Consider the following 20,648-nt stretch of genomic DNA (forward strand, 5'->3'; position numbering starts at 1 on the left):
CGCTACTACTGGAAAGCACATCTAAAACCAGAGAATGCCACCTTGCCCAGCCTTAATACATGGGGAGCTGCTTAGTCTTACTGCAATTTGATATGCTGTGTTTTGCTCATATCCATGGGAGGCCTGCCTTTTCCTGAATAGAAACGGAGGGGGAATGGATTGGGAGGTGGGGGCAGAGGAGGGATGGGCAAGGGATTGAGAAGAGAAGAGAGAGAAAAAATGGTGGCCAGGACATAAAATATGTAAGTAAGTAAGTAAGCAAATAAATAAATAAATAAATAAATAAATAAATAAATAAATAGAAAAACAGACTAACAAATACAAACAAACAAAAATCCCAAAGGACAGAACAGTTTAGAGGGGAAAGAAGAAAGAAAAATAAACTAATCTTGAATAAAACCCAATGTAATCACTTTTATTAGAAAAAGTACACTTCAAACACCATAGTTCAGTCCTCACTTCTGTCTGGATTGCTTTATTCTGCAACACAATGGGAAGAGCCAGCCTTCTGTTGCCCTTTCCATGAGTTTATGAACTTTGTTTTGTGCACACAAAGCTGGACAGTAACCATGACAGAGATGACCAGGGCTTTCTTCGAGCCAGGAGCAAACTGATAGCAGTGATCACCAAACACTTTCAGAGCTTTCTTCACTAAAACAGATGGGCTTTCATCTTAGAGACAAAAATAAAAACACTGTCGGCAATATATTGAAACTTAATGAGAAAGCAGGCTCCTTGGTTGGTGCAGAAATTATTTATTTATTGAAGAATAATTTAGCTGTAATGATGATCCCTTTCTCTCTCTCTCTCTTTTGCAAACAAGAATTAGTGTATGTGGATCCTTTGTACGTCCTTGGACATAAATCTGAACCTGTTTAAAAATTGTTTAGCATAATCCTAGAGCATCATCTGTTTCATGCTGTTTATTTTGGCTCTGATGCTGTCACAGATGTTCATGATTACAGAATGAAAACATGGCAGCACTGTAGTAGGTGGCTCACCATGGAATGCAAAAGCAATGAAGGACATGAAGGACCCCAGTAAACTTTACAAGTAAGTTTATAAATGCCCTGGTCGTGAGTTAGTACACACACATTAGCAACTTTGTAAGGGCCTGGTTCCCTTTCAGGACCCCGAAGCAAATTCACTTAACCCAGGAGAAGCTGTTGAGATAACTGAACAGTTGCTAATGGAATGGGGGTGGGATTGCGCAGAGGTGAAACAGCCTTCAAAGGGATGTTTTGCAGGATCTGGGAAAGATAAAGTACCCAGCTGGCTCCTTATCATTTTCCCAGGCCAGTGTACCTTCACTCCAACCTGGGGAATTTGGACCTGGAGGTTATGTTCTGTCTCCACTTGGGAATTCTGCATGACCTTGTCAACTCTGAGAGCAGGATGATAAACAGCCTGGAGCTCTCAGGAATGACCATGTTTGTGAAATTCTATAAATGGACTTTATGGTTAATAATTAAGCTCTCAAGTCTGTCTAGGAGCTGAACAACGACACCGCCAACTTCTAAAGCTAATTCCCACAGTTATAAATCCTGAGAAGATTGGTTCAATGTTTTCTTTATTCTGCTTATTAACAGACTTTATTGATTTTCACCCTGGATTCCTGAAAAACTGTATACACAGAGAAGACAAATGATGATATATAAGATTAACTCCTTACGCATAAGTCTAACTTTAATGAACACATTTAGCTATTGTTTGTAAACTCACATTATTTATAAAATTTTCTTAGCCTTGCTAAAATATAAAATTTCACTGCTTTAGTCTATTTTTTTTCTGTCTCATTTTAGCAGCATGAAACTTTTTTCTGAACCCTATCTTTTTAATCCCTGAAGAATGTGACTTAACTGTCATAAGCTCTGGGCCCCTTTTATTCACTTCAAACCTCAGGCCTCCAGATATCAACTAAATATTTTGCAAAAAGCATACTAAAATATATTTTAACAATATATATTATTTTACATATAATAATTTTATTATATTACACCAGTTTATATCCTATTCAAATGCAACAACCCACAAACAATAATCCTCACACAAACATGTCTTTGCATTCAGAATTGATTTTTCTCTGGAGCAAGACTGGTCATAACATTTGTCATAGAGAAGTTTTCGTTTCATGAAGTTCACAAGGTAAGGCAACTGCTGTTGCTGCCGGCTTCTTGCCAGGACATAATACATTGTTACCTGGAATGAGCCATTGCTGTGGCTTCCATTGAAATGGATTGGTTCTTTGGATCCCAAAACATGCTTGGGGTCATGAAAATATTCATTCTCTTTTCAGTTTGAACACTTTGAAATCATGTACAACTCTCAATTTACCATTTCTGTGGCCATTTCTCATGTCCACCCTATATTTACCATTTTGCCATCATCTCTTGCAAGTTATAATAAAGTTTTACTTTCTTTGAAATACTGCTTTAGAAAAGCTGATTACTCCTGAGCTCAAGATGCTACTATTGCACTACATGGATGGTATGTTCATGTTTTATAATAAAAAAATTAAAGTTTAAACGTGTTGCTCCCTGGTAGGAATCTTGGCCAGCCTGGACAAGGAACACAGTTTAGTACACAGAACCATAAATAATCAATAGATAAATATATAACAACTACTATTAGATACTTAAATGTTGTAAGCGGTGGACAATCTTGATATCTGTTCTGTTTGTTTAATTCTGATTTATATGCATTTTCACGAATATAATTTGTTGTCTATTATTCACAAAGAGGAAAAACAATTATGTGCTTATCAACATAAGCAGGTATGGATTATCATGAAGTTGAATGATAGACTTTCAAAATGTATAGTTAGAGGCATTTTAATACTAAGGTTTTGGATAATATATCAATTGCTGGTATCTTAAGTCCCCGTGTTTAAGTAATTAAGTCAGGAAAAACAATGTGGGGAGAAGGTTAAACTAGATAGAGACTTGAATTTGCAGTGTATTTCTTTGTCATGACATAAGATTTTTAAAATCAATCTGACTTTCATTTTAGTTCAGTCAGTGCTATGTTGTAGGTGCTTGTGTCAGGGACAACGATGAATGAACTGAACTTCGCTGGTTAGATATCTCATAGCTGGTTCGCTATGGTACCTTGGGTTGACTACACACAGGTGGGGTGCAAAACTTAAGCTTTATGAGAACAGAAATTCCTGCCTCTCTTATTTACTAATGATTTTGAACACTTGCATACAGGACACAGCATTATTAAATTATAGAACATAAATTCTCCATCTGAATGTTATATACATGACAATTATTACATTTATAGTATTGCATGCATTAAAATGTTTGTTCCTGAGGACCACAAAGGTGGTGCCCATAAACGAAGGTATGTCTGGGATTCAATTTCTGGTACCTTCATTTAAAAAAATACTTCAGCCAGGTCCAATCCCCCCCTCCCAGACCGAGCCAAGCGTCCCTGCATAAGTTCCAGGATTCAAACAGCCAACTCATGCAACGAGCTCAGGACCCGGCACCAACGCACAGCTGCCTCCCAAACAGATCAAGCCAAAAGATTGTCTCACCCATTCAGGGGGCCTGATCCAGTTGGGGGCCCCTCAGCCTTTGGTTCATAGATCCTGTGCTTCCATTCATTTGGTTATTTGTCCCTGTGCTTTATCCAACCTTGGCTTCAGCAATTCTCGCTCATATAAACCCTCTTCTTTCTCACTAATTAGACTCCCAGTGCGACCCCGGTCCTCGGGGGAGACCTTGATCTGGAGGAGGTGGGAATGGGGAGTGGGCTGGGGGGAGGGGGAGGGGGGCGAGAGGGGGAGAACAGGGGAATCTGTGGCCATTATGTTGAACTGAATGGTGTTGTAAAATAAATTTAAAAAAAAATACTTCAGCATGCAATTCATTTAAGTTAATCATCTTACATGACAGTCTGCTCTGGATATAACATCTGAATCTAGAGATTTTTTTTCGCTTATTGTTATTTAAAAACATAGCCAGTAAAATTATGCCCCTCTTTTGCAGAAGTCAATACAAAATTGTAGACTTGAGAATCAATCATGCAAAGGAGCACATCTGTATAGTGTGCTGAACAAAGGAGGCACCAGAGACTCAAAGTATGCTCTGGGATATATCAAGGTGTCTACAGCACAGTATTGCTTTGAATGAAAACATTCCAGAAGATAGTTTGGCTGTGCATGTCATAACAAGAAAGAAACAAACATGGGAAGCAGAGAGGATAACTGAATTCCCTTCCCCCACCTATTTTTTGCCATGCTATCTTCATTTCTGGGAAAGTGAAAAGTCCAACCCATTGTGGGAAAAAATCAAACTCATAATAACACATCATCATGTAGTAGAAAAAGCTCATGATAATGAGAACACGGACCCTAGATTTGAAATAGGAAGCAAGGGCCATGCAAGAGAGCCATGCATTAGATGAGGGAGAAGCAGCTAAGTTTTTGAGGAAATTACTTAGTTTAGCATATAGAATTTGCTGGAGTGGAATTATGCATGAAATGTATTCCAATGAATGAATATTGTCTGATGGTAAAATGTAAAATATAATTTCAGTTAACAAGCATTTGTGGTGTGGCTAACCTTTTCCAAAACACCATAAAATCAGCCTTCAGTTTTTCTTTATGAAACAATAAAAAAGTAAGTTTAGAATGTGCATGTATCCTCTTAACTGGTGACATGACAGTGTCCACACACATCCACTTATAAATAAATATAGCACCCCCTTTCCTCTGTATTTATTACTCATTTTGACTTCTAAAGGTCACTCTGTGATTTAGCATTTCACATGCTTACAAATGGGAGATTTGATGATGACTTACCACCTAACAGCCTAGAGCCCTTACAGACATCACCACACCAACCATTTCTGGTCATCACCTACTATAAGGGATTTGGGTCTGATTTTGACATATGGTCTTGCCTTACATACAGATTTTAATTTTCTTAACTATTTTGCTTTTTTAGTAAATAAATTTATGGTGTATGCTTTACTAATGGGACTTGAGAAAGATTTTCATACTTGAAATTCCATTCACTCAGAAATTTTAAGGTAATTATTAGCCATTTTGTGCCTATATCAAAATACTCCTAAATAAATAAAAATGAATCATTGCTAATTAAGAGATTTTCCTTATACTATTGATGCTATATTTTTAAATTTAGATAGAAGAGAATCCTTCTTCTAGTCGGCCTCACCACATTGGCTTGTGATCTAGACAAAAATTACTTGCCTCTGTTAAATTATATTGATTATAATTTTAACAAATTCAATAGTAGCTTAAATAATCAACAGAAAATAAACTTCACCAATGTGAAAACATTCAATAACTTTAGCAATAAATATGCTATATATGAAATGAGTGATATACATAATCTTTTGTTCAAAACATGCTATAATAGTAGATTTCCTAAAAGCTTGGAAAGTATAAATGCATTTTAAAATTGCCTTTATCATCATGTTGCCATTTATTTATTTTGTCATACTTCTAATAAGCTATGGAATGCTTTAAGAAGGTAGCTCATTTTTATACTTCCTCAAAACCAAATTTTACTGTGTGTGTTTTTCTTTTACCCAGATTGGTCTTTAATGATACAATCATCAATAAACTTAATGAGTTTACATTCTATAAATCATTAATTAATTTAATTTAGATTATTTTTCCTGAGAGGCCCTGGAGTCTGATATGTTGGTTAAGACTGAGAAAAACAAAGTAACTTAAAACTTGGGGCAGCGGTTTGGGGGAAGCCTTTGACCCCAAACAAAATGGAAAGAGATAAATCCTTTGCTGTGGATTTAAGTAGCGTGGCGCCTAAGCAGTATGATAAATGTGCTGACATTTACAGAGACTCTAGTTAGAGCCAAGATATCTTAATGCACTCCCTGGCATTTCAGAACATATGTACTCTATATGAAGGACTCCTCAGTTTATGGTGAAATGCAGCAGACCATGTGGGCCATGGCCCTTTCTTATAGCATCTGGAGAGATGTACACTTTTGTTCTGATAATTTCTCGCTACATCTTTCCCCCCACTTCCCTTTCGTGCACTCTTCTCACTCAGGCCTTCTGGTTTCTATTTGCAATAGAACAAGAAAGATGTTTAGACCCAGTTTTATTCTCATAATGAGGATTCCTAAACAAAAGTAACTGGCGTCCTTCCTACCCTACCACTGAATATATTCATTTACTCTGAGGTTTATTTTCAGAGAAAATAGGCTGAGAACACGGACAGGATAGGTATATTAATTTCTTCTGAATGTTGAACTTTATAACATTTATTACACAGAAATTTTCACTTATGGAAATATTGCTTAAAGAGTAAAAACTGAGGGTTGGTGACATGACTCAGTGGGTTAAGACAATTGCTGCCAACTGGGGAACGAAGTTTGACTCTTGGAAGCCACATGGTCAAAGTAGAGAATTGTTCTCTGACCTCCACTAGCACACCATGACATGTCCACCCCCCCACCAATTAAAAACATGAAAGATACTGAAATTTTTAAAGGAGAAAACATTTGAATAGTGTTATTGACCTTTGAAGGTCATTAGGATCTCTAGCTGTTTCAGTTAAAGGATTTTAAGAAAAACGACTGGAAGATTCAAAGGCTGTGTTTGATTTTTCATCTGGTTAAGAAATGCATTGTAATTACCATGATGTATTAGATATTCATAGAACATTTTCTGTGTGCAAAATACTGTTCATGGAAAAAAGCCAATTATTTTAATGGTAGGTGCATCAGAATAGTTTTGAGGATTTTGTTTTTAAAACTACTAAGCCAATTGGAAGCAAGTTAAGTCTACTTAAGATCTGTAATCTGTTGAAGTCATGTGGATTGAACACTGATCTTAGGTCCAGATGGTCTGTTTTAATTCCACGTGAATATGCTAGCTTGGGAAAGTTCCATTCCAGAGTTTACTCTTCTCTCAAAATAAAACTTATGCTGGTTACTGTGTCTGAATTTATTTTCAAATACCAAGTTGTATTACCAAGTTGTAACTTTATGTATTTTTTGAATTAAGTAAAATCTGAATCCTTATCTGTGAAAGAGATATAATTAATAAGTTCATCCTATTAGTAAGCAAATCATATCTGTAAATCATAATTCTGTTGCATTTGATTTTAAAATTACTTTATTTTAATTATATTTCATACAATATATTAAATGATTCTATATGTCCATGTTCACTGAAAGTATTTCTATTTTATGATATTTACTTTGATATTATAATCTATATTTACTTTGATAATATAATCTGAACCTAGTTTTTTACCATGGGCACAATGTCTGAAAAGTCAGGCTTAAAGGATGCACACTTGTTTCAGAGTGTTTTTTAAATGAACAGTTTTCAATATTTCATTATATCTACTATTTCAAGTCTTTAGCATTTAAAATTCAATCTTTATTATCATAGACATGGGAGACACTAATTTTTTGTATGTATATATATAATCAATTAATTTTTAATTAAGAATTTCATATATTTGATATTATTTCCTCTCCCCTAGCTCCTTCTAGATTCCCCCTACCTTATTACCCACCCAACTTTATGTTCTTTTTTTTTTGGTTTTTCAAGACAGGGTTTCTCTGTGTAGCTTTGCAACTTTCCTGGATCTCGCTCTGTAGCCCAGGCTGGCCTCGAACTCACAAAAATCCACCTGGCTCTGCCTCCTGAGTGCTGGGATTAAAGGCATGCGCCACCACCGCCCAGCCTTTATGTTCTTTCACACATAAAAAAATGAAAATCAAAACAAACAAAACCAAATAAAACAAAAAATTACCACAGCAAAATAAAAATTACACAAGCTAAAATGGGATCTGTGTTGTATAACTACTTTTGGCTTTGGGGCTTGCTCTGGAGTGTGGTTGGGATAAACAGTGACACTCTATCAAAGAAAACTGATTTTCCTTTTCCAACTATGTATCAATTACAAATAGTTTCTTGGTTAGGGGTGAGATTTTGTGGCTAATTTCCCTTTTATTGTTGAGTTTTTGTCTAGTTTGAACCTGTGGAGGTCTATGGTGTTCTGTTAGTCCGTGTGGGTTCATGTGTGTATCAATCCCATGGTGCTCTTTCCTTGGAGTCATCCACCACCTTTACCTAAAAAACAAACAACAACAACAACAAAAAAAAAACCCAGAACATTAAGAAATATTGTAAATCAATTGATGTGTGGGTCCTCTGATTTTATTTTATTTTCTCCAATATTTCTACCTGTCTTGTTCAAACTTAAAAGAGATGGAAATTGTTTGAATTGTTTAGTACTAAAGTTTTTCAACATTTTTTTCAAAGAAGTAGTTTTTTGTCATTTTTAAATGTTAATGCAGAAACTAGTTAAGGGTTATGATTCAAATAGAAGCTATAAATGAAACGAGACATTGGGGAAAAATAATTGTCGGATGGCACCATCCAAGGGTAGTGGGTGTCAGCAAAGCAGAATTTCTATCGGGAGGGTGGGGGGTGAGCACATAGCTTCAACTGCTGCATTTAGAGACATCAGTGAATTAAAGACATATGTAGAATAAAATAAAAATGTCATTAATTGTTTCTGTGGTAGATGTCATATGTTATAAGTGGTTATTGTTGTATCTGTTACATTGATTCTGTGAAGTAGTTAAGTTTAAAATACCTATCATACTTAAATCTCAAAACAACTGGATACTCTTGAGAACTCTGACTTACTAAACAATACAGGAATAGTTGTTTGAATAATATTCCCAGGGTGAGAACAAAATTCTTAAGTACAGAATCTACTTAGGAGCAATGTTTCTAAAAACAGAAAATTTCTCAATAATCCCTAAGTACTTGAAAAACTAATTAGATTTATTGGTACAAATATAAACTGTGTTTCTTACTATTATAATCTTATATTGACATCATTATACAATTGTATCCAAAGGTATTTATTAAATTAGGAGAGATTGATTGCAATGTCCATCTAACCTAATTTTCAAAACAGTAAATGTCCATTTTAGAAATTTACAATTGGATAGGAAAGGGCAAAGTCAATAATTAGAGGGATACTTATAATCCTACTATTTAGTTATAATTATCTCAATTCAATTTTCTTTTATGTGTTCACATAGGTATCGTTGTATATGTATATTTATGTGTACTATGTCTTAATAGGACAGTCTTGTTAAGTTGTGAACTTTTTGGTGATGTACAACAACTCATTCTAGGATGGCATATCATTTCAAATCTCGGGCTTTAGATCCTGTCCTTCTGTGAGATCTTGACAAGTCCAGCATCTCCTAAGTCCTCACTTACCATTCTGGGGAGTGCTAGAATAACAGTAGCTCTCTCTTACCAATGTACGGACATGATGCATGAGACACATCAAATCTGTCTTTTTTTTTGGTGGTGGTGGGGGGCTTCAAGACAGTGTAGGGCGGCTCCTCTGGAACTAGCTCTGTAGACCAGGCTGCCCCCAAACTCAGAGATCTGCCTGCCTCTACCTCCCAAGTGCTGGGTTAAATTTGTTTTAATGGCAGCTTGTTGTGTTGTAAACTGTTACATACCTTATTTGAACAAATAAGCTGTTTCCTACAGACTTCTCAGAGGAAATATATGCATGCTGATGTGTTTTAAAATGTCTGTGGTACTTCAATTGTTACTCAAGCTCTTTATATAAAGCAATTAAACCATGAAGGGAGAACTTCCCAGTAAAGAATGAAGGTGAAAACCTACTACACTTACACTACGTATCTATCTGCTCAAGGGGCCATTCTTCTTTGTGATATCTGCTTCTTTAGATATTCTGTGCTGCTTATTGACACAAACGAGATCACAACTCTCATATTTGTAATGTGTTATTCCAGAGTGTGATCAAGGTTTTGAACTGGTTACTAGATTTGTGGACAGAAAATGTAACAGATTAATGAAGCATGAAACAGTGTTAAAATTGTCATTCCTGGTCTAACACTGCTGTTAATATTTTACTGACTCTCATGTTTTTCCTGTTCATGCTTACTGAATCCCATAAACCTCATCATTCAAAGAAATTAATTAACTGAGTCACTTTTTGTAAGCATACCATTTCTGGGAATTAATGTTTCTATAATAATATCTATGTCATTTGTTGCATTGACTAATACTACGGGACGAGGTTGAATCACACGATTTAGTTAATTTTTAAATATCTCAATCACCTATTATAGATGTGGGAACTTGAAGCTTCTCAAAGGTCAAATGGTGAAATTCCCATGGTGGATTACAGGTTGAGTTTGTAAGTATCACACAATGTTTCTCAATTTCTTCCTTCTCTATAAGGTTTTCATTGAGTATGTAATTCACTGTCACATGACCTTGATTGCCTTCTATATCTTTCTCTTTCTGTCTCTTTACCTGTATGACTGTCTTCAATGTTGTAGGCTCATCACTCTCTCAGGTTTTCTTTTCTCATGCATTATTTAAAATAAGAAAGACCAAATGAAACACCATCATAGAATACTGAATCTTTCATTATGTCAGTCATATTGTCTTTCATCAAAGGATCAAACAGTGAAGTATGCCCATTGTCTAAATATAGTTTAGGATTTTAGTGTTCTCCTGGAAATACATAGAAGGCTAATTTTGAATTACTATAATCAAACAGTCAAAACCATCTGAAACAATACTGAGCAGACAAGATGTCCCAGGAATAAGAGTCTTGATTCCAATCATGCCTTTTTCTTTCCAGAATGTCCAGAAAATCTGGCAGGTTTTCTTCTAATTTATATACAGATAGATATATTTTTATATTTCTTTGTATTCTGAATATGCTTCCTCACTCATAAGAATATTATAAATATTTTTTCAATATGGAAATGAGAAAATACATTACTAATTCAACCTTTTACTTGAATGAGGAATCATTTGGAAATCCTGATAGATGGGTACTTAATATATTTAAACATAGAGTCAGGAATCTTCCAATTACATACTTCACATATTGTCCCTTAGGGCACTGAGTCTTACTTCCTTTATAACTGGAGATTGGAGAAGGAAGGTAATTGCATTTTGAGTTAATTTTATCATGTCATTCATCTCAAGACTGTTGAGAAAATTAAATTACTTAAGGGCTGACAAGAGGATTCTAAAGGTACTTTGCACCAAGGTTGTTGACCTGAATTTGATCCCTTCTAGTCATGTGTTATAAGGAAGAAACCAACTTCTAAATGCTGTCCTCTTCCAAATGTATGCCATGGTAATTTTGCACTTCCTTCTCCCCATAAACACATTCTATCTTTTTTGTTTGTTTGTTTTTCGAGACAGGGTTTCTCTGGGTAGTTTTGGTGCCTGTCCTGGATCTCGCTCTGTAGACCAGGCTGACCTCAAACTCACAGAGATCTGCCTGCCTCTGCCTCCATTGTGCTGGGATTAAAGGTGTGCACCACCACCACCCTTATTTCCCTTATCAGCCCCTCCAGTCAACTGCCTCCACAATGAGGCATCTAGTTCTTTATTAACTCAGACATGTCCATAGTATATCTAACTCCTCAGACTATCCTGGGTCATGTACCCACCTCCCACTATTCTAACTCCCAGGCTGTTCCAGCTCACAGGATCCTTCCCACCACAATCTATGTCTTTAAAATTGGCAGGTTCTCCCCACTTTTTTTTGCTATTCTCTCTGCTCACCCCCCCAGAAATAGCCTTGACAGTTTGAATAAACCTTTCTTTCTACCCACAGAAAAAAAAACACAGACCCCACAGACAAACAAATCAATAAATGTAATAGCATTTCAAGTTGCTTAACATGCAGAAGATATCCTGGTTAATTTTGGGTGCATGTTTTCTGCTCAGTATCTTACAGTTCAATGGTAAATTGATTGTTTCCTCTCAGTCGTTTGGTTACTTAGAAATGAAGTGGTTTTTTTAAACAAATATATTTGAACCATATGCTTGCATAAGTTTTTATTTCTGGATTTTTATTTGATTTTGTGGTTAAAAAGAAGCAGTAGGTATCTTTAACATTAAAATTCACAAGTGTCTGAATTCCTCATGTTCAAGCCACCTGGGCTTGTGTTCCAGGAGACCATTCAGTGAGGTCACTCTCAGATCCATATGTTCTTCCCTACTTGGTCTTTTGTCTCTCTAAGTTATCGTATTTTTATTTTTGCAGAAGAGACTCATGGACAGTACAACATCATAGTCTATATTTCTGCTAAAATTTTGTTTTCATACTTAAATGAAAAAGGTTGCACCTAGAATTTAAAATTCATTGTACCTTCTTAGATTTGCGATCTTTTCAAAGTACAGCGGTATGAGGAAGAATATGATGTCTAAAATCCTCCTTTCTGAAGTTTAGCTTTTAGAATACAGGGAGGTTCTCTCCAAGCTGTCAAGGGACCAATAATCCTACCCAGCTGTGACAACTATGAACCTCAATAATGACAAGCAGGTTACTTCTTGACTTCTCTGATTTAGCAGATTTTTAACCCCTACATTGGATTTCCGAGTCTTTGTTGGTAAATAGCACGATAGAGACTTGTTTTAAACCTCTATATTGCAGCCATGGCAGAAGGGCCATTGAGGGCCCTGCAGGCCATGGCCTGAGTGGCCATTGGGGTGCTGACTGAGGGACTATGGGGCCACAGTTGATAATTAAAATATCAGTAGATTCCTGTGCAGCTGCTAAGATGACAGAAAAACATTAGAATATTTATCTTTTTCTTTCAGATTATTAATCTATGATTAATAGTTTTTACTCTAATTCATGTGATAATTCTGACAATAACATTTTAATTTCTAAGGAATTTTCTTTTTTTCTCTAACTGCTTATTTTAAGTGGCAGCCTGATTTAGTTTAGGAATGCAATAGCCCTTGGCTCTTTCTGAGATTACATGAATTAAAAATAAATTTGTATTTTTGGATTTTTCTCTCTCTCTGAGTTGCCTGATTTCTCTAAGATTTTATGGTTGTTCAGTCTCACAGCCTTCTCATATTTGTGAATTAACAACTAATTTATACTTTTGCCTACAGGGTTTGCCATGGGATTTGTATGCCCAGTTTAAAGAGTTCCTCCACTGTGAGCCAGCTCAGGGGTCAGGCAGGCTCAGGCTTCTCTTCAGATTAGCAGTCAGCAAGCCAAACAGGCAGTGAGCACAAGGTGGCTCTGCTGTGAGTGTGGAGTGCTTGGAATGGTTTGTTTCCAGAAATATCTAACTCTCTGAGGAGATCCTGAGCTACTCTTCATGATTCTGCCTCTCCTTTCCACTGATGCTCCAGCTACTGTGGGACCCCCAAGAGGAATTTCTGCTCAGAATACAGGGAAGAGCAGCAGCTGGGACTCAGGTAAGTGAGCTCCTGTGTACAGCAAGCGGGGAGTGGGGACTGGGTGTCTTATTAGCCTCCTACATGGACCTTTAAGTCATCTGAACTCTCCCAAGCTCTCTAACGCTAGGAAGTCCAGACTTAGTGCTGTTTATTCCTTTCCATCACTGACAGCATCTTGACTTCTGAGACCTTCACCACTTGACAAACTCGGGTGTGACCCAGTTAATCCAAGTCTGACTTCTCTCAACCCCTACATTGTTCTTATCTTTTAAATTTATATTTACAGTTATTGCCTGTTTTTTTTTCCCACCAATATCAGCAATATCATGGGTTTACTTTAGGTAAGCTATCTTTGATCTCTTTCAAAAAAGTATGTTGGAAATAGGCTGTTTAATATAAAACAAAGGACATAAAATTATTTTCTCTTTTTTCTTAATATAAAAAAGAAAATTTGATAGATGTGTTACATAATGCAATTCATGGATGTGGGTAACTATGTACCAGGTTCTATCCCTTTCTTCTCTTATTTTACTTTTTGACAGAGGTAGTATTAAAGAATTAGTAAATGATAGTTGTTTCCAGATTCAGTGAAACCAATCACATTCAAGGAAATCAACTTAGGAATGAATACCATACAGGGGCCAGTAAACCTGGGCAATTCTTACACCACAAGACCTTTATGGGCATTAATCCAGCCACAGAAAAGAATGGCTAAAAGAAACCAGCCTTTGGTAGAGAGATAGAGTCATCAACCCCAAGAAGGGACCCAGGGAGATATATACTTGATCTCATTCTTTTCCCTTCTCACAATCTATGGGAAATCCCATTATTTGAACCCTACTGATGTTACATGATGAAAGAGCCCCTTCTTTTATACCCATGAGGAACTTGAAAGGGAAATCCCAGGGTTTTCCGAAAAGGTGTTGAAGAGAAGGAAAATAGAAAGTAGAAAATGAATAATTAACATAACACTTTCTGCCTCAGCTCCCTTTTCTGATATGAGTCATCATGCCTAATTTGAGTAACAGCTACTTTCCTCATTACCTGGGCCATTTTATTTTACCTCTGCCAGCACCTCAGATGAGTGTTGTTCTGTAGGTGCTGAACTGATTCTAAATGGTCTACAGCCATTGTCCCCTTTTCATTGTGTTGTTAGCATGTCTATTGCCCAGGAGTCTTGGTAAGAATGTATCAAGAAGCATGTCAGGAAATCTCTTGGGTTCCACTCATAGATCTACTGGTTCCAGTGGGGTAGCAGGAACTCATTCGCACTGTTCCTTGAGTCATACGAAGAATGCCCTAACCTTTAATGAAACAGCATATCACTGTGTGCTCTGATGGAAGCGTTGCCTCTTTTGGGACTATGCCCTCAAAGTTGTGGTTGTCAGGAGTAAAAATTCTTGTGAATTATTTTGGGAGTTGTAAGAAGACTTAATCTTGTGATCATATTGTAGCACTTTGTCTGATATCTTCTGATTACATGAGTAATAAATTCATATATTGAGGGTTACTTTGTTACTTAACACACTCTATAGGATACAATATTCTAACCTAGAAGATTACTTCTTCCACTTGATTAGTCCACTGAAACTTTAGACCTTGATATTGTTCTATCAAGCTCATCGAGCTCTTGCCTTATGGGATCATGATGTGATCAATAAAATTTCTGGTTGTCATCCAATTGTTCTACATTCTCTATTGAAAATGTGTCCCATTTAGGGAGATGAGATTTGAGTTCCAATGCTGATGGAGGAAGTAAACAAACGAGATCTTTTCTGAGGCAGAACATAGCAAGAAAAATGAGGATCAGGTCGATAAGGACCAATTGAAACTAATTGGGCACACAATAAAGTTTTACTGGCTGGCGGTTTAGAAAGACACTGAATTAAATTATTTTCTTGATAATTGTCACTATTAAAAGAACAATTTGGGCTATTACTAAAAATCAAATGTGAACAGGGAGATAAATAATGTAAGTTAACTGAAATGCCATAGGAGCAACTGTCTTAGTTACTTTTATATTGTTGTACCCAAGGAAACTCATAAAAGAAAGAACTTATTTGGGGGGTTGCTGACAGTTTCGGAGGGTGAGTTCATGACTGTCAGAGAACAACAGCAAGCAGTCAGACAGCTGGGACAGTAGCCAAAAGGTGACATAATGAGGCAACAACCACGAAGCAGAAAGGGAGAGCTGAATGGTGTGCGGTTTTGAAACCTCAACGTCCACTCTCAATGACACACCTCTTCCAACAAAGCCACACCCCCTAATCCTTGCCAAACTATTGCATGGACTGGGGCAAAGCATTTAAAATATACGAGGCTATGGGGACCATTCTTATCAAACCACCACAGTAATTAATGACTAATACAATAATAATATTGATTTGGGCATAAAAGTGCTTGTATTAAGTTGCACATTCAAAGAACGTAGACAAGGAGTTTTCATATACTAATCAAATAAATCTGACATTCAGTCATCTGAACACCTACCTCATGACATGTACTGTACAAAATGCCAACTGTAGAGGAATGAAAAGCGAAGGTACCAACGGTCTTGCTCACTGAACACACACACAAATTAGTGGTTTTTACTATGCATCAAGGAAGAAGAAAAATGGCTCAGTGTTCCAAAGTGGGGAGGGGAAAGAAAGAGAGCTAGGGAAATTTCACAAAATATTTTACTCTCAGTGTGATCCAAACATACAATAGAATATAAAAGAAAATATTATCTAAAAATGTAATAGAATAAGAAAGAAAGAAGGAGAACTAAAAAGAAGTGTAACAATGGGAAGAATGAAAATTTTAAGGTGATAGTTCAGTATGGCTGTCAGGGAGCATGTAAGGACAGAGAGGCTATCAGGCTAGTGAAGACACAAGAGACGAAAAGCCAGTGAAATTCACTTCTGTTGTTCTTTCCACTGCTATGTATAAATGACTGGCATATGGAGGTTCTTGGAATATGGACCTTTGAGAATTTGATAAACCATGGATGATTTCTCTCCTTTTTTAGCATCACCTGTCAACTTGGTACAGGCTAGGGTTGTCTGAGCGGAAAGTCTTGATAAAAAGGATTGTCTAGATGAAACTGTCCTGCAGACATGTCTGTGTATGTTGTCTTGATTGTTAACTAATGTAACAAGTTCTCAATGGGGAGCACCATTCCCTGGGAAGATGGTCCTGGGCTGTATAAAAATAGCTACTTGAGTGTGAGATCAGGTGAATCAGCAAGCAGTATTTATCCATTATTTCTGCTTCAAGTTCTTGCTTGAGTTCTTGCCATGATTTCCCTAAATGAAGGACTATATCCTGTGAGTTGTAAGACACATTAAAAAAAAACCCATGTGCTCTAAGTTGCTTTGGGTCAGAACATTTTATCACAGTAACAGAATTATAACTAGAAATTACTCTATCATGTGTTGTAATAACAAAAGTTTTGATTATGAGATAGCCATTATGAATATAGTCAATCACCTATCATTAAAAATGATATCACCTGGGCCACTCTAACAATTATATATATATATATATATATATATATATATATATATATATATATATATAATTTATATCATCCAGTTTCCTGAAAGCTTAAATGTCTTTTCATGATGCTTTCTGAATCACGCACACAATCTCACACATGCATATGTATATCTGTATATGATTATATTACATGGCAAGGAGAAATACAATTTATGTAAAGTACTTTAATTTATTAGGTTATGAAGAATTCCACTAATTTTTTCAAGACTTTCTTACTTCTAACTTCATTATATCTCAAATCCTTAGGCTCAGTAAGCACAAAACTAAAGTATGTCATTTTTGGAAGGGCATGTGAAAAGTGTCCATCATTTTTCATATTTTTATTGGACAAGAGAGTGAGCAGAGTCCCCAGGGCCCAATTCTGAGACATTGGCTACAATTCCATTCCTAAAGTGAGCTTGAGAACAAACAGTTCAAGTACATACATGACATAGTCCTAGTATTTTTTTTTTTTGGCAAGGTTGCAGAAATGTTTCCAGAAACTGCTGTATTTTTCTGTTTTTATTTGATCTAATACTGCTGGTAACAGAATATGCTTACTTTTTTCTCTGATTTAATTTCTTTTGCATAAAATGCATTTTGTACAGAGACAGAACAGTATTGACATATAAAAAGAAAAATAAATATAAATACCACTCTGATCTGAGAGCTGTGAATCAAGTTTTCTTATTTGTTTACACTCTACGACCTGAACTAAGAACTAAAAACATTGTAGCATACATCACTTGTGTGCATATTCATGCACTCATAAGTGTGTTCTTATGCACTAGCAGATTCCATGCATTGTTAATCAGCTTTACTTTTCAAGTGTGAGTAAGGCATGAAGAAATTAGCAGCGAGAACATGACATGCATCAGGGTTAATTCTCAAAAACAGACAACATTATTCATTGATTTTCCCTTTTGAATTTGGACATTTTATGTAACAGCTTACTTTCTCAACCTTTTCCCTAGGGAATGCTGATTGCACTGTCTAAAGAAGTCTGAGAGGGAGTGTAAATGACATTTGATTCTTTTAATGGGGTTTCAATAATAATTTTTCTTCATGCCCAATTGTGCAAGACACTAAGAATTGTCCTAGAACTCTTTCTAGAACAAAGTGATATATTAATTATGAAAGGAAGGGGAAAAAGTAGAAATAACATTTCAGAAGAAAATTATCTGATTGTAGTTACTTCTTAGGAAAAAGGTTTTATATAAATAATTAAAGTATCTTTGCATAATGTATAACAAATAATATTTAGGATATCAGAGTATGAACTTCCTCTATATACAATTTCATGTAACAATACCTTATTATTCTGACATTATATAAAATTACAAGCTCCCAAAATTATATTAAAATATTTTGAATACTATCCATGGATTATATTATTTTTCTATTTAAATTTTTAATACTCAGATCTTCTTTCCCAATTATAATTCCTACGAAATATATCAGTTTAATGAAACTGTATACAACCTAAATCAAATAACACATTTTAGCTGACACAAATTTGACTTGACGAAATACCTGTGATAGAATTACACATATAAAAAATTAATGCATTTCTACTTAAAATACTTTTTATATCCTGGACACTAAGCAATGCCAAGTTAAAACTTGAATATGTTTCAATATCTCCAATAGTGCTGTAATATAATAGTGTACATGTTGCTTCAAGGCCTTTAATAGTAATTGAATAACAGTGCAGTAGTGATTGGCAAAGTACAGAAGTTGAAGACTGATGCTCCAGTATTTCTACTGGGATCCTTCAGATGGCTATGGACTCAGCTCAGCCCATTTGTCACTTATGGTTACAGACTCAGATCAGCCCATTTGCTGCCAATGTGGAACTTGTGAACTCAGTCTTGTAGATAGCTGCAACAGAGAGTCTAAGAAGAGATGAGGAATAAGAGGAAGGGATGGAAGATCACATGGTGAAGATGGAGAGAGGGGGCAAGAAGACAGAGGGGGGGAGAAGAGGGAGGGAGACAGAGAAACAGAGACAGAGAGACACAGAGAGAGAAGGAAGAGAGAGACAGAAATACAGAAGAGGAGAGAACCTCTTAGTATTTATGGTAGAGGAAGAGAATTTAACAAAGGAGGGCTGAATTGTCTTTGCTTCATTATGGCTCCTGGAATTGTAGAGGGCTGGCAGTGATGGTTACAATCTGTTTATGCTTCAGTGTTCAGACTTCTAGACTATTCACCTGCAGAGCATTTAGTATCACAGTTCCAAGAAACAGGACTTTGAGCAAATTCCAGCTGTTTTTATATATTTTTTTGTATTTAGTTTTAATGTTTTTAAAGCTTTCATCATTGCATATTCTTACATATGTGGCATACTTCGTCTAGTTTCTCCTCTTTGCCCACTGCCCTCCTCCATACTCACTGTTTTCTTCTTGCTGATCTCCTCATCCTTTTGTTTTGTGTTCATGTATCACATGTACCCCAATACCCTTTCCTTTCCATCTGTCTGAGTTACAGCTTCTATTCCTATGGTAAACGGCATTTCCAAAACTAACTAGGGGAAGAAAAGGATGTGTTTCATTTGACAGCTTGTAGTTCATCATCTAGGAAAGTCAGGGGAGGAACCCAAGGCAGGAACATGGAGGCAAGAACCTGAAGAGTTGCTGAACACTTTTATATTCTCCTATTTTATATTTGTAACTCATATGTGTCTAAGATTTAGTCTATTTCTTCTAGATTTTCCAGGATTGGAAGGTCAGAGGTTGTTTCATATATTCTCAATTAATCTACCAAATTTCACTGGAATCTGTTCTAAAAGTTCCTGGTTATTTAGGTTTTTAATAAGTTTTGTTCTTTCTCACCTTTGGTGGTATCTTTTTGTATTTTCTGTTACTGTGATAAAATACCATGACCAAGGTAACTTATGGATGGAAGAGTTTATTTTTGCTTATGGTTCCAGAAGGTTAGATTATAATGGAGTGGAAAGAATGAGAGAAGTTGGTAGACATGGCTCTTAAAAATTACCACCAACAACATACTTCCTGTGGCAAGGCCACACCAGCTAATTCTCCTTAAACAGTGTCACCTTCTATGGATGAAGTGTTCAAGTTCCCGAGACCACAGTGAAAATTTCTCATTCAAACCACAGCATTTTACCTGCTGGACCCCAAAGTTTTATGGGCATATGATGATGCAAAAGTCACTTAGTCAAACTTCAAAAGTCTCCGCAGGCTTTCATATTTAAAATTCCAAAGTCTAAAGTCTCTTTTGAGACTTAAGGAAATCTCTTCATTGTAATATTTTTACAAATGCAAAAGTAAATTAAATGGCTCCAACATATAATGGCACAGCATAAATATTAAAGTTTTCAAAGGAAAGAATGGGGCAACAGTGGGAAAATACTGGACCAAAGCAAAACTGAAACCCAGCAGTGAAAACATCAAGTCCTGTAGGTTAATGTTCTTTGTCAAAGGGCTTTGACGGCTCTGACCTTCCAGCTTTACTGCCTGTAACATGTCTCTCTTGGACTGGCTCTATTCCCTGTATCTTGTTCTCCTTGTCACACGTCCCATAGTTATGGCATTGCCAAATCTTGACATCTTCATGGTATCCTAGGCTTCAAATTCAGCTTCATACAATGGCCTTTCATTGGTTTTTTTTTTTTTTTTTCCAGGGAGGTCACTCCCTTGCCACACACTGGCATTGGTGGCTCTCTGAAGCCATGAAGGAAAATTCTACAACTTGTTTACTTCATATCTTTCATGTCTATAAAGCCACCATAACTTAAGCAAGACTGCCCAGTTTGACTTCCACCTTGGGGTCGACCCTGGCCTCGTTGAATCACATCATCAGCAGCTTTCTTATGGGGAGTCTCTGCAATGTCTGGGAGTCTCCCAATGTCACAGCT

The 20,648-nt window shown here is 36.2% G+C and overlaps 1 long non-coding RNA gene across 1 annotated transcript in view; it reads left to right on the forward strand.

Annotated features, from left to right (window-relative positions):
• The first annotated feature begins 349 nt into the window (after positions 1–349).
• The window catches only part of LOC119088848, a 37,578-nt gene continuing 17,279 nt past the window's right edge, over positions 350–20,648 (forward strand). Inside the window, exons 1-3 of the long non-coding RNA XR_005092583.1 lie at positions 350–1,053; positions 10,150–10,217; positions 12,956–13,267. This is a non-coding gene — a long non-coding RNA (uncharacterized LOC119088848). The remainder of the gene's footprint in view (positions 1,054–10,149; positions 10,218–12,955; positions 13,268–20,648) is intronic.

This window comes from Peromyscus leucopus, chromosome 12, assembly GCF_004664715.2.
Source record: "Peromyscus leucopus breed LL Stock chromosome 12, UCI_PerLeu_2.1, whole genome shotgun sequence".
NCBI lineage: Eukaryota > Metazoa > Chordata > Mammalia > Rodentia > Cricetidae > Peromyscus > Peromyscus leucopus.